Source organism: Pinus tabuliformis, chromosome Q (assembly GCF_031772625.1).
Source record: "Pinus tabuliformis cultivar Carrire ecotype Pingquan chromosome Q, CPIR1, whole genome shotgun sequence".
Lineage (NCBI taxonomy): Eukaryota > Viridiplantae > Streptophyta > Pinopsida > Pinales > Pinaceae > Pinus > Pinus tabuliformis.
The window spans coordinates 105,851,893-105,864,933 of NC_142296.1; positions in this window are offsets into that span (position 1 = coordinate 105,851,893).

Below are 13,041 nucleotides of genomic sequence, written 5' to 3' on the forward strand. Positions count from 1 at the left end.
TGCCTTCAACTGCAGCTCAGCTATTTGAAGGTTCAGCTCCAGCTGAACCTTAGCCATCTCTTCCTTCGCCTCGCGCACCCTTACTGCTAGCCTCCAGATGCGCGCTTTTGTTGGTGCCTCTGCTGGGATGGCCAACTCAGGGACCATCTGGTAGGCTTCTTCAACCACCTACACAATCTTCCAGTTCTGCACCACTACCTCGTCGTGCTGCAGGCATGGTTGTTCCATGTTAATTTGTTGTTTGCTCATTACCTGGAGCACGCGATTCTCCCTAGCCCACAGCTCTGCAGTCACTCCATCCTGCAGAACATAGAGCGTCTCCCGTGGGAGCACAACCATGTTTATCCCAACTCCCTTCAACACACTAACCATAGGCCTGTCAGCCTCATTTTCTGTAACCAGTGCCCCTTCTAGTAGCACTATAGTGTTGGTTGTGCGGGTGCGCAACATTTCCTCAGCTGCGGCCGTGCCTACTGCGAGGCTGGTCGATAGAGTACCAGCCTGAGGAGTGCGCACCTGCAACTCCTGTATCTGTGCCTGGAGGGCCCCCAACACCATCTGATTTTCCTCCGCGGTGACGTCGCGCACCGTCTCCCCTATGTCATGCATATCCCCCTCAGTGAGGGTGATCAGGTCGAAAGAAGTCTTGGAGGCTTTTGACTTCTTTCGCTGCCCCATCTACTCTCTCGGGCGCTGCCGCTTCAGTTGTGTGGACGCTATTTGTGGGTCCGCGCCACCTTCCTCTGTTTCGGGCTCCTATTCAGGCGAAGGTGACTTCTGGCCTTCACGCTCCTTCTCAGTTGCCTGCTGCTGTTCTGTTGCTACCTTCGCGGTGTCTCGTGCCTCCTGTGTCTTGGCCGTTGCTGCTTCATTCCTTCTTTTCTCTACCAACTGCACCATCTGCAGTTTTGCCTCCTCCTTTTTCCTCTACGCAGCAGACTTCTCAGATTCCACCGCGGAGCTGGCTGGAGTGTGCCACTCCGGTGGCCACGACTCAAGCACGACGAATATGACATCGTCCGTGGCCAGGTAGGGGAGCTCATTCCATTTCTTCGTGGGATCCTTGCACGCTCGGATATATACGTGATGGAAGTCTGCCTTGAACTCCACGAAGCTCTACAGACTATTGTAAACAGTGGGCGATAACCGCAGCTTACGGTTAATCCCCATTCTGATGTTCATCTCCATGAACACCCATAATATTTTGTTATCTCTGATCCTCTGCATGTCTTTAGTTTCCCATAGTGAATCATACTTCGCTACCTCCGAAAGATCCTTCGCCATTGTGGGGAACTGGCTATCCTAGGGAAATTCCCAAGCTACCAGCACTATGGACAACAGAAGCCATGCATAGTGGAAGGTCTTCCCCTGTTGCTATGCCTCACGGTAATTTTCCAGGAACTCCTTGCACAAGTACTCCGACCAGTTAAACTGGACCACCTCTATGCACTGCGCGACAAGTGCTACCACCGACACAGGCACCTCATCTGCGGGGCACTTCCGCATAACCTTGCCAGCCAGTACCTGTGTCGCAAATTTGATTGCATTATTGTTGATACTGGAGATCGCGTACCCTCTTTTCTTCTTCCCCAGCTTGAGTTTTGTCTTCATGGCCTTTGTGATGGCCAGATCATTACTATTACCCTCCGAAATATCTGTTGGGTCCTCCCCCTTACAAGGGAGTCGGGTAATTCTATGGATTAGGTGGTCCGTGATGGGGATGGGCTCCTCCAACCACAAACACCCATCATGCACCAGGCAGAGCAACTACCTGATGACAAAGATAGTTACTGGGGCGTGATGGTAATGCGGCACCCAGAGCAGGTTTAACAACCCTGCTTTCTCTACTCTGCGTAACCACTTGTGTGGCTCCAACTCTATGACTCCTGCTGCTGTGTTTTTCTTCGGCTGCATTAGCTGTGCGGTTTCCAAGTGTGGGAATTTTTCGTGGTCTGCGAGATCCCAATCTTCAAACTTTAGAGCCAGCACCCGTCCTAAGTGCGCTCCTTCAAAAATGATATCATCGGGGAGCAGCGAAGTCTGCAGAGAGATTTTTCTCTCATCTAGGTCCTTGGGCACCCTTGCTTTTCCTTTCGCGGAGGAACATACTCGCGCAACCTGGTCAGAGGGTCCGCACCCTGGGTTTCTTCCTCCATTTCTTCGTCCTCCTCCTCTTCCACCAGGATTTCCTTAAGGTCTTCCTCCTCCTCATCGGCTTCCAAATTAATTGCCTTCCCCTTTTCTTCCATGGTCAATTTAGTTCTCAGCGGGTTTCTAGGGGACACACGCACTGGTACGATGGGCTGCTTGTCTTTCTTGGGCCTCGGTGTCCACAATGATTTAGGGATTTCTGCAACTATCCCGACGCTTTCTAGGGCGTCTCTTGTTGTCATGGCCTGCGCGGCCTCTTCAGCGGTCATTTCTCTGATATCCATGGCTTCCTCTAGCGTGGTCATACTGCTGTTCCACAAATCTCTCAACGGTTCAGGTAGGTGCTCAAATAATGCCTTCGAGTTCAAAGAGTAGAACAGATTAGAGTTACTGAATCTAAAGACACACAATAGCTCAATTCTCAAATGGCCAAGTGTTGTTTGTTGGGCAACCCTTTTCAATTTATAGCGCCTTTTGAATTCGAATTCGATCATTCCCCCCAAATCCGGTCCATTAATTCTCCCTTGGCGGCAGATTTTCCCAAATTTAGCCCATAAAGTTTGCCTTAATTGCCTGCTTCCCGCTCCATTTGGTCTCAAACCAAGCATCACATCGTGAATAGTGACTATAACGGTCACTTTCCAGCGAACCCGTGTGGCACACAGCTACCCTTGCGTTGTCGCGGACTTTGTGATACCTCGCTACTACGCACAGTCTGACATCGCCCAGCTCTCGGGTAGAGTAGTTTATTGTCCCGCACCTCCTTTCAATTTCCTGGAGCGCTAAGACTGTGCTTCCTACGGCTAGTAAGCTGGCCGAACCACCTGTATACGGCTTCAGTTGACTACCATTTACTTTTCCTGGAAAGACTTCACCTTTTAACTTCATCAACTGCACCGCGCCACCATATGTGGTTTCCTTAATAACATACGGTCCCATTCAATGCATTAAATCGATAAACTCTCGGCGGTAGTCCCCAGGTTTTTCAATGTAATCACGCTCATCTTGTTCTATTACCACGGTATTTTTATCAAGAAAGTCCCTCTTTATTTATTCCTCAAGCTTCTGGACTGCTGCTACCGCAATGGCGCTTTTCTCCCTCAATCGAACTCTTTCATTCATGAGTTCTTGGAGCCTAAGATCACCCTGCTGGATCTCGTCGTCGAGTCCCAACTGTTCGTCTTTGCGCTCTTCTAATGGCGCGAGCCTTTCTTCCAGGGCTCCGCGATTCATTACCCCTGTGAGCGCCACGAGGCGCAGACTAGGCATGATAGACTCCATAGGTATTACGACCTCTACTCTATTAACCAACCGAAAAAGCGTCTGTCCAAGTACGCGCAGGTACCAACCACTTCGCTGCACGTTGCATACCTTGTCAAATGCTTCCGCGTGGATAACCTTCTGCGAGATTGTTCTTCCCACATACTCTCTGTCCAACCTTAAGAGCCAACTGCACATCTGCCCCCCCAACACAAGTTTATTGACCATACCTCTCAACATGGAGTTCATGCGTATCCGCGTAGGTTGTTTTCCATATGTCAGCATCCACCTGGCTAGATGTGCGTGTGGATTATCTTGTCCGTCATACTTGTCTGTTAGTCGCATCTTAGGCTTCCCAAACCGTGTGCACATCATTCTCCCGCATTCGCGCTAGTCCTCAAAGCTCCCTTTGTGCATACCACACCACCTTGCGGGCGTAGAGTGCAGTACCCAATTCAAGGCCTGGAGACGTTGCTTTTCCGGTACCTCCCTTTCAAACTTATCTAGGAAAGTATCTACCTCACTTAACCCATCATAAGTAGGCAAATCCCTTACTTCTATCGATACGCAGCGCAACGATCTTGTCATCATATTACAGTTCAGTGTGGTTACCTCATGTAACCAGTTCTGCCATCGCTCTATCTCCTCATCAGAATCCAACGTACAGGAGCTTTCACGCTCCCATGAGATCCGTCCGTCCGCGGTGGGATTTACCCAATCTTGCTCTCACGCGGTTATTTTGTAGATGCAATCCAAATCATCGTCACTTTCATAGTCGCGCACTGGCTCTATATAGCGTGATCCTTCCGCAGGGTCCAAGGGTATAACTACGCACAGAGACTTTTTTTCAAAAATCATCTTGTGCTTCTTCAGATTAATCACCTCGTTCATGTCAGTGGCCCAATCAATTCCTAAGAGCGCAAGATAGGGATTGTTGTCATCAACAATCTCTATTACTTCAAAGTCTGCTAGCGCGCTCGCTCCCTCAATATCCACGGTGATTCCCTACAATCTCCCCATAGGTATTATCTTCTGCTGGTTCGCCATTCGCAGCTGAATAGGAGACCGTTGCAGCATAGGCCTCCCCATGTGCTCCCATGTCTGCTTCGGCAGAACATTCACGTCTCATCCTAAATCCAGAATTACTTGGTCCATCTCATATTCTCCAATTTGCACGGATAGCCTCATTTCTCTTGTCGTCCTCGTCTTATGCTTTCCAATCTTCTGGACTACGCGCGGTTCTCCTGGCGCGGTCCCAACGCATCTGTTAATGAGTTCTTGCAATCCCTTTACAGCTTTACTGTTGCGCAGTAGCTTCATGCATGTTTCCAGGAACGTCATAAGCATAGATGAGTCCATCTCCGGCTCCAGTCTATCTTTGCTTCCTAAAGTGGAGGCATCAGCGAACCTCTTCTTAGCTTCCATGAAGGTTTCCTTAGCGCACTCCAAATCAAACTCCGCTTCTTTCGTCAGAGACTTGCGAACCCAAGTACTATCTTCGGGTTGTTTGCCTTTATCATCTCCCATCGCGATTCCACTTCGGAGCACAATGTTCACATTCGGATCTTCCTCGCGCAGCTCAGACCTCATCATCTACAGGTTTTGACTCGGGGGAGGTGGTAGCGCTCCCTTGTCGCGTATCCTAGCTATCAACGTAGGACAATCTTCTGTCTCATGATCAAACAAGGTACAATACAGACATGATGGACGCGTTGGGTTCGTACAATCACAGGCATAATGTCTTGGCCCTCCGCAATTGTAGCATATCAGCTATCTGCGACCTCTTCCAGGTCCTCCTCCACCTCGGCCTCGTCCGCGCCCCTAAAATCATGTTCATGCCACAAAAACGTTCTGGTCTAGGGGTTGCGTTTCGGCTTGAACCCTATAGGTGGGATTTCTATCCATCATTAACTCATAGCTTCTACAAGTGCGCTCATCGTGTCCCACTGACCTACAAAAGTTACAGAACAATTGCTGCGAATTTTGTGTATACTTTTGTAACAAATGGCAGTTGTCCGTAGCGTGTTTCCCTCCTATTTGACAAATCGCACACCACAAAGCGGGCGCCGCGCTAGGTCTTGCTTGTGCCTCCGGTCTTAACGACATTGGTCCTCCTCCTATGAGGTAATTTGCGAACACCAGGCCATGGTCCTTATCATGACCCTGACCCTTGCATTTTACGCACCACACTTCTTTGCGCACTTCTGGGCGAGCTATCCTGTCCTCTTTCAGACTCTGCATCTCAAAGCGTAAGTTTTTCAACTGCGCATGGATCTGCTGAACTCCCAAGTTAGGATCCTACATCACGGTCTCATGCAGCCTCATCGTGATCTCTAAGGCCTTTGCCGAAGTCATTAACTTCTGTTGCGACAACACGCTCCTAAGATGTGGTGTTAGCGACGCTACAAACCATTCACGGTGCTGTCCATCCTTCAGATTCATATTAGCTTCGTGAATCATACACTTCAACCTCTGATCCAGCTCCCAAGGAGTCTCGCCTAGTAGCATTGTGATCTCTTTGAATCCAATGATCAATTGCGCTTCTGACTTCGGCCTGCTAAATTCTCTGTTTAGTGCTGTTTGGATATCCACGATTCCCACATTTGGATTATCATTGGAGTGCTTAATATACTAGGTCAACACATGGTCATGCAGAATGCTGACCAGCGTCGATTTCTTTATATTATCATCTGTAACTCCCTGCGCTTCCCATACAGCCCTTATCACGAACCAAAATTGGTCCGGATCTTCATTTCCTACTCCCTTGAACACAAGCAACTTTATCGTGCTTGCCATGTTGACTCGCGGTGGTGGCGGAGGTGGTATGGGTGAAGATGGAGGTGAAGGCGGTGAAGCTGGTGGCAGTGTGGGTGGGGGTGGTATGCGCGGAATCCTCTGCCTTATCAAATGGATCGCACTTCACGAAGAGACCTTCGTGAGCTCTTCCTCGTCCCCTCACAGAGGTGAAATCAAAGGGCTATTCTCTAGTCCCTTACTTCCTTCATTTATGTAGGTTTTTCCGCTTCGCGTAGCTCCGAACATCAAGGTAATTGCATAACCCTCTTTTCACACAATAGCATTTTAATCCAAGTATTCAGAGACTTTACGTACTTACCTCTCGGTCCTTTGATAAAGCGTCACTCTAACTCTCTATAGTTGACTAAAGTATCTATCGCGAACTCAGTAATAAATCCTCCTATAATCTGATCGAGCCAGTGATCAATAGCGCGTGCGATCTTATCCTCTGATGCTTCCAATTTGCGCACCAACTCTAGGGTCCACACAATAGGACCATCGAGCTTCCACCCTCCTTGGCTATCTACTAACTTCGCGATCTACTCGTACAACTCAGTAGGGAAGGATGTGAAAAAGATCTCGTGGATTTTTGTGTACAGGTAGCAATCTAACCACTCTTCTTTTGCCAGTCGCAGATTCCTGTTCTCCTGCGTCGCGAAGTCGTGAATCCTCATGTCCAACCAATCTTCAATTTCCTTCTTAGTTGGATTCCAATGATACGACATCAGACATCTCTATGCAGATTCTGGTCCCGGTAACATAACCGTTTGTTGGCTTGATGGGGACTGACCCAGGTTCGGAGTTAATTAGATAAACAAATCCCTACACTACTGGCCCTTTTGGAAATAGTTTGCGGAATGCGGATTGAGTTCTCACCCAAAATAGTATGGGGGGATGCTGGAACCAAGTTTCCACACCCTTGAGATGTCTGAGGGGTCGATTTAGTCCAATTGTGAATGGCTCCGCGCAGGTCACTTCGAACATTTCCCTGACCTGCGAGGCCTTCACGATCTGTTATAATCGCCTTCACGCAGCCCTAACCAGGGGCTGAGGTGCTTTTGCGTTGCTAAGGCAGCGATCTGCGCTATTTCCCCAAGTTACACCACGGATCTTACTTATATTCTTATAACTGTTAGTTAACTTCGCATAAACAGATACCTTATCTTATATTCACTTAATCAACACAATCATATATGTTCGCGCAACATATAAACAACAGAAATGGAATTTATACCCAATACATTCAATGCATAAAACAGTAAATAAATACACATGAATGGTATAAAACTTCTCTTTATTAATGCTTCAATAGGTTACAGACTCAACCTGCCCTGCGCACTTAGCTGCAGGGGTCCGTGCACTCAGCTGCGGACTACTAGGCCTCTGCGCACTTAGCTGCAGAGCCTTCTCCTACTCTACGACCCAAAGACTCGACTCTACACTTAGATAAGACTCAATTCTTCTTCTTCTATTCCATCATTAGATCCTATTTACTTACAACTTAGAGCCTCGCTCTATTTATACAATCCCATGGTTCGCGGACCATGGGTAGATCTCTAAAGCCGACATTACATTACAAAAATGAGGGTGAACAACCCTATGACTCATTTACAAGCTCACGCTCCGTGCCCAAAAAATGTGGAGTCTTTACATCGGATTTAGTCAAAATCCGGGCTTTAAGCCCCAAAACGTCCCTTGGGGGATCTCGCACCCAACAAATATCCTAATAATTCAGAATATAAGCCTCTTGTTGATTGAATTTCTGGTGACGGTCTGGGTACAGGCAGGAGTGTTAATCTCCCAAATTGTGAGATTATGTCTTATACCTCTGGTTGCAGGTGTAATTGTTGGTCCAATGGGCTCTCTTTCATTCACTGACAACTTTAGAGCTTCCGCTAAGTTAGCAGACCCTTCCAAAAGTCGCAGAGTTCTGCTAAACTTCCACTAATCCGGACTTGACGTAACACAAACCTCAGTTTAATAAAGTTTGAAATCCGCCCTTTTAAAGATTTGTCGGCACTTCTCCACCATTGATCTGTTCAAGGTCCAACGGACACATCACTTCCCAACTTTGAAACTTGTTCCTCATCTTTCAACCATCGATCCCGCTCTACTAGATCTAACGACTCACACGTATTTCAGTCGGTTAACTTGCGCACTTGAAATCTACCCGAGAAGCGGTTTTCCTCTCTCGCTTCACTGTTATGTGTCACTATGTGTGTGGAATCGGAGCCAACAGAGAATTACCATTTACAGCCTTCCCTCCACCTGAAATCCACTTGTGGGTTTCTCCAACCTGCTTCTACTCGTTAACTATCGAGTAACTTCCTCGCCGAACACCGTAGATCTATCTCAACCAAGATCTAACGGTCCAAATTCAATCTTCATGCCACTGCGTCCTTGGTCTTCCTCCACTGATCTCGACCGTCCGCTCAACACATTAAGAATTCACGAGAAACAGTTAAAAAAACACAGAATTTGACACAGTCAACACAATTTCATTCAATCTCACAGAACACCAAATAAACTTCGAATTCCACAATAAACACAGAGGTTTCGAAGGAGATTATCCTTCGGGATTTGACAGAGAATTTCTCATTCACATACACAGAGACTAAATTTCCCCAATTTATTGGATTCGCTCCAGGAAAGCCAAATTTCTTCAACAGTCAAAATCCTCTTACAATAGTGTGAAAATTACATAAGTACTGGTTCATCCTAACAACCAGATCCTAATTCAAAGGCTAAAATTTATTGACCTTATCTGTCTTGCGAGACATTCTCCTCGAGAATCTCCACTACAACTAACTAACTAAAATTTATTACATCATTATCAAATCCTATATTCTAGCTCTATGCTTAACTAGAAAAACATGGAAATTGATGGTTAAAGGATCCCACTCCTTTGCTTGTAATATTTTTTTTGTATTTTTGGAGTAATTCCTCGAATTTGTCTTCAAGCCTTATGCTCATGCATCATACTCCTAAGGACAAAATTCTTCATGGGCTCCTGTCCATGAGCTCTTCTACATAACTGCCCAATTTCTGTAGCTTGTTTTCTGTTACCCAAGTAGCTTGAGAAATTGGCTGATCCTTCCATTTAACCAAATACTGAAAGTACTCCTATCCTCTGGTTTTCTTGAACACTTTCTTGTCCAAAATCCTTTCTGGTTGCCATTCCTTTGCTGTAGGTAATTGTTTTACCCAGTCAATTTCCTGTGTTTCTTAATCTTTTCTTGTATCATCTGCAATTTCACATTCATACTTGTACAAATCAGCAACATTGAAAATTGGAGATATTCCAACATCAGGGGGTAATTCAATTTCATATCCATTTGTAGAAAATTTCCTCAATACTCTGCATGGTCCAATTTTATTGAACTTCAATTTGTTATACTCCCTCTTTGGAAATCTTTCCTTCCTTAGGTGTGCTAAAACCAAATCTCCAACTTTAAAGTTCACTTCTCTTCTTCTCATGTCTACTTTGTTTTTGTACTTCATGTTGCTATCCTGTAGTTGTTGTTTCACCTGTTCATGCATTGCTTGTATTTCTGAAGCAAAATCTTCTCCCTTTGCACTTCTCATCTCATCTTTTCCCAAGTTTCTTAACCCAGACACTCCTCTTGGATGCATTCCATAAACTATATGGAATGGACTCTACCCTGTATTCCTGTTAGGTGAGTCATTATATGCATATTCAGCCTGTGCCAATACTTGATCCCACTGCTTTGGATTTTCTCCAGTAAGACTCCTTAAAAGATTACCCAAACTCCTGTTCACAACTTTAGTCTGTCCATCAGTCTGTGGATGATATGTAGAACTAAAACTCAGTTTAGTTCCCAGCTTCTTCCATAGTGTCCTCCAAAAATTTCCAACAAATTTGGAGTCCCTGTCTGAGACAATACTCTTAGGCAACCCATGCAATCTTACAATCTCCTTGAAAAACAAATTAGCAATGTGAGTAGCATCACTAGTTTTATAACATGGAATAAAATGTGCCATTTTCGAAAATCTGTCTACTACAACAAAAATTGAATCACTTCCTCTTTGAGTCTTTGGTAAGCCCAAAACAAAATCCAGACTTACCATATCCCAAGGCCTATCTGGAATTGGTAATGGAACATACAAACCTGTGTTTTGGCTTCTTCCCTTTGCATATTGACATACTTTACAAGTTTTCACATACTTTTCCACTTCAGATCTCATTTTCGGCCAGAAATAAAATCTGTTCAACTTCTCATAAGTCTTATCTATGCCAAAATGTCCCACAAGTCCACCACTATGTTTCTCTTTGATTAAATTCTCCCTCATAGAAAAATTTTGTATGCACAACTGATTTCTCTTAAACAACAATCCATCTTGTAAGAAATAATCCAACCATTTATTCCTATCCATCAAAATAGGATTCTTACAAGCTTCAAATGCCTCTTTAAAATCTAAATCTTTCTCATACAGTTCTTTAAGAAAATCAAAACCCAACACTTGAATTTGACTCTCTTGAAATAATGTATTTCTCCTACTTAAAGCATCTGCAACTTTGTTTGATTGGCCATTTATATGCTTTAAGACAAAATTGAAGCTCTGAAGATACTCTACCCATTTGGCATGTTTCTAGTTAAGCTTTGGCTATTGCATAATATACTGCAATGCATGGTTATCTGAATAAAGTATGAACTCTTTTGACATTAGATAATGTCTCCACTTCTTCAATGACTACACAACTGCATAAAATTATTTATCATAAGAAGAATACTTCTTCTTTGAATCATTTAGATTTTCACTAAAATAAGCTATAGGTTTGTCTTCCTGACTTAAAACACCTCCAATAGCTTCTCCACTGGCATCACATTTCACTTGGAAAGGTTTACTAAAATCAGGTAGAATCAAAATAGGTTTTTCAGTGATCTTCTTCTTCAACAGCTGAAAATTCTTTTCTGCTTCAGCAGTCCATCTAAATGGTTGCTTATCCTTCTTTATAGTCTCAACAATAGGAGCATTGATCTTACTAAAATTCTTTATGAATTTCCTATAAAAACTAGCAAGACCATGAAAACTTCTTACCTCAAAGATACTTTTAGGTGAAGGTCACTCCATGATTGCCTTGATCTTTTCTGGATCCATATTCAACCCTTCAACGGAAATAACAAAACCCAAATACACTAATTCCTCTTTCATGAATGAACATTTCTTCAAATTCAGCAATAATTTCTCTTGCTGTAACCTTTGTAAGGCATAATTTAGATGTCTCATGTGCTCCTCCTTACACTTGCTATAAACTAATATATCGTCCAGATATACTATTACAAATTTACCAATAAACTCTTTAAGAACTTCATTCATGAGTCTCATAAATGTACTTGGTGCATTTGACAACCCAAAAGGCATTACTTTCCATTCATACAATCCTTCATTTGTCTTAAAAGCAGTTTTCCACTCATCCCCTTTTCTTATCCTTATCTGATGATACTCACTCTTAAGATCTAGTTTTGTAAAATACTTTGCTCCACTCAAACAATCCATCAAATATTCAATTCTAGGTAAAGCAAATCTATATCTGATTGTGATTTTATTGATGGCTCTTGAATTAGTACACATTCTCCAACCTCCATCTTTCTTTGGACTCAACACTATCAGTACTGCACAAGGACTCAAACTCTCTCTGATTAGTCCTTTGTCAAGCAATTCCTAAACCTGCTTTCTAACCTCTTCATTTTCTGTGGGAGTCATTCTGTAAGCTGCTTTGTTTGGTAGATTTGCTCCTGGAATCAAATCTATATGATGGCTAATCCTTCTAATGGGTGGTAACTCATTAGGAAAATCATCAACAATGATATCACAATAGTTGTCCAACATTTCTTGAATTTCAATGGGTAAATCAGAAACTTTAGTAGAAGTCATTATTACCTTGGGCTTGCAAATTACAACAAAATTTACCTCATTTTCTTCAATCTACTGTAAGTATTCCTTTCCTCCTAGTAATAGAGTTTTTGGATCAGTCTTCTTTCCTGATGCATCCTCTTCTTTCATAGGCAGCAATGTATGATTGACACCATCTTTACCAAACTTGTAGGTGTTTCTTTTCCCATCATGCATAGCTCCTCTGTCATATTGCCAAGGTCTCCCAAGCAATATGTGACACACATCCATAGGCATCACATCACATACAATTTTATCCTTATATTTGCCCAACTACAACTCCACTTCACACTGTTCATTCACTAACAACTGATGTCCCTTTTGTAACCATGACACCTTGTAAGGTGTTGGATGTCTCATTGTCTTCAACTTCAATTTCTCTACCACTTTTGTAGAGACCAAATTATCAGTGTTGCCACTATCAATGATCATCTGACAACATTTCCCTCGAACCTTACACACTGTTCTGAACAAAGTCTTCCTTTGTGATGGTTCAACTATCTCCTTTGCTAGCTTGAGCAAAACTTTATTAACTACCAAATATTCTCCTCTCTCTGGTACATTTTCTTCTTCTGTCACTGCTGCTGCTTCTTCCTCAACTTGAGCAACAATTTCATTCCTTTGACTTGTTCCTGCATTCTCTGGGCACTCAAAAGCTCCGTGTCCCAGCTTGTTACACCTGTAACATCTAAATTCTCTTCCTCTTCCTCTAGAAAAACTCCCTCTGCCACCTGCATCACCTCCTGTGGTTGCATGCTGGGTTGAGCTGCTGCTAGCTCCATCTCTAGGTGTTGTAGATCTTCCTCTACCACCTTGACTTCCTTTTCCTCGAAAAGTACCTCTTCCTCTGGCAGACTGCTTCCTCATGAGTTTTTCTTCAGCTTTCAGTACCATCTGATAAGCTTCTTCTACTGTTTT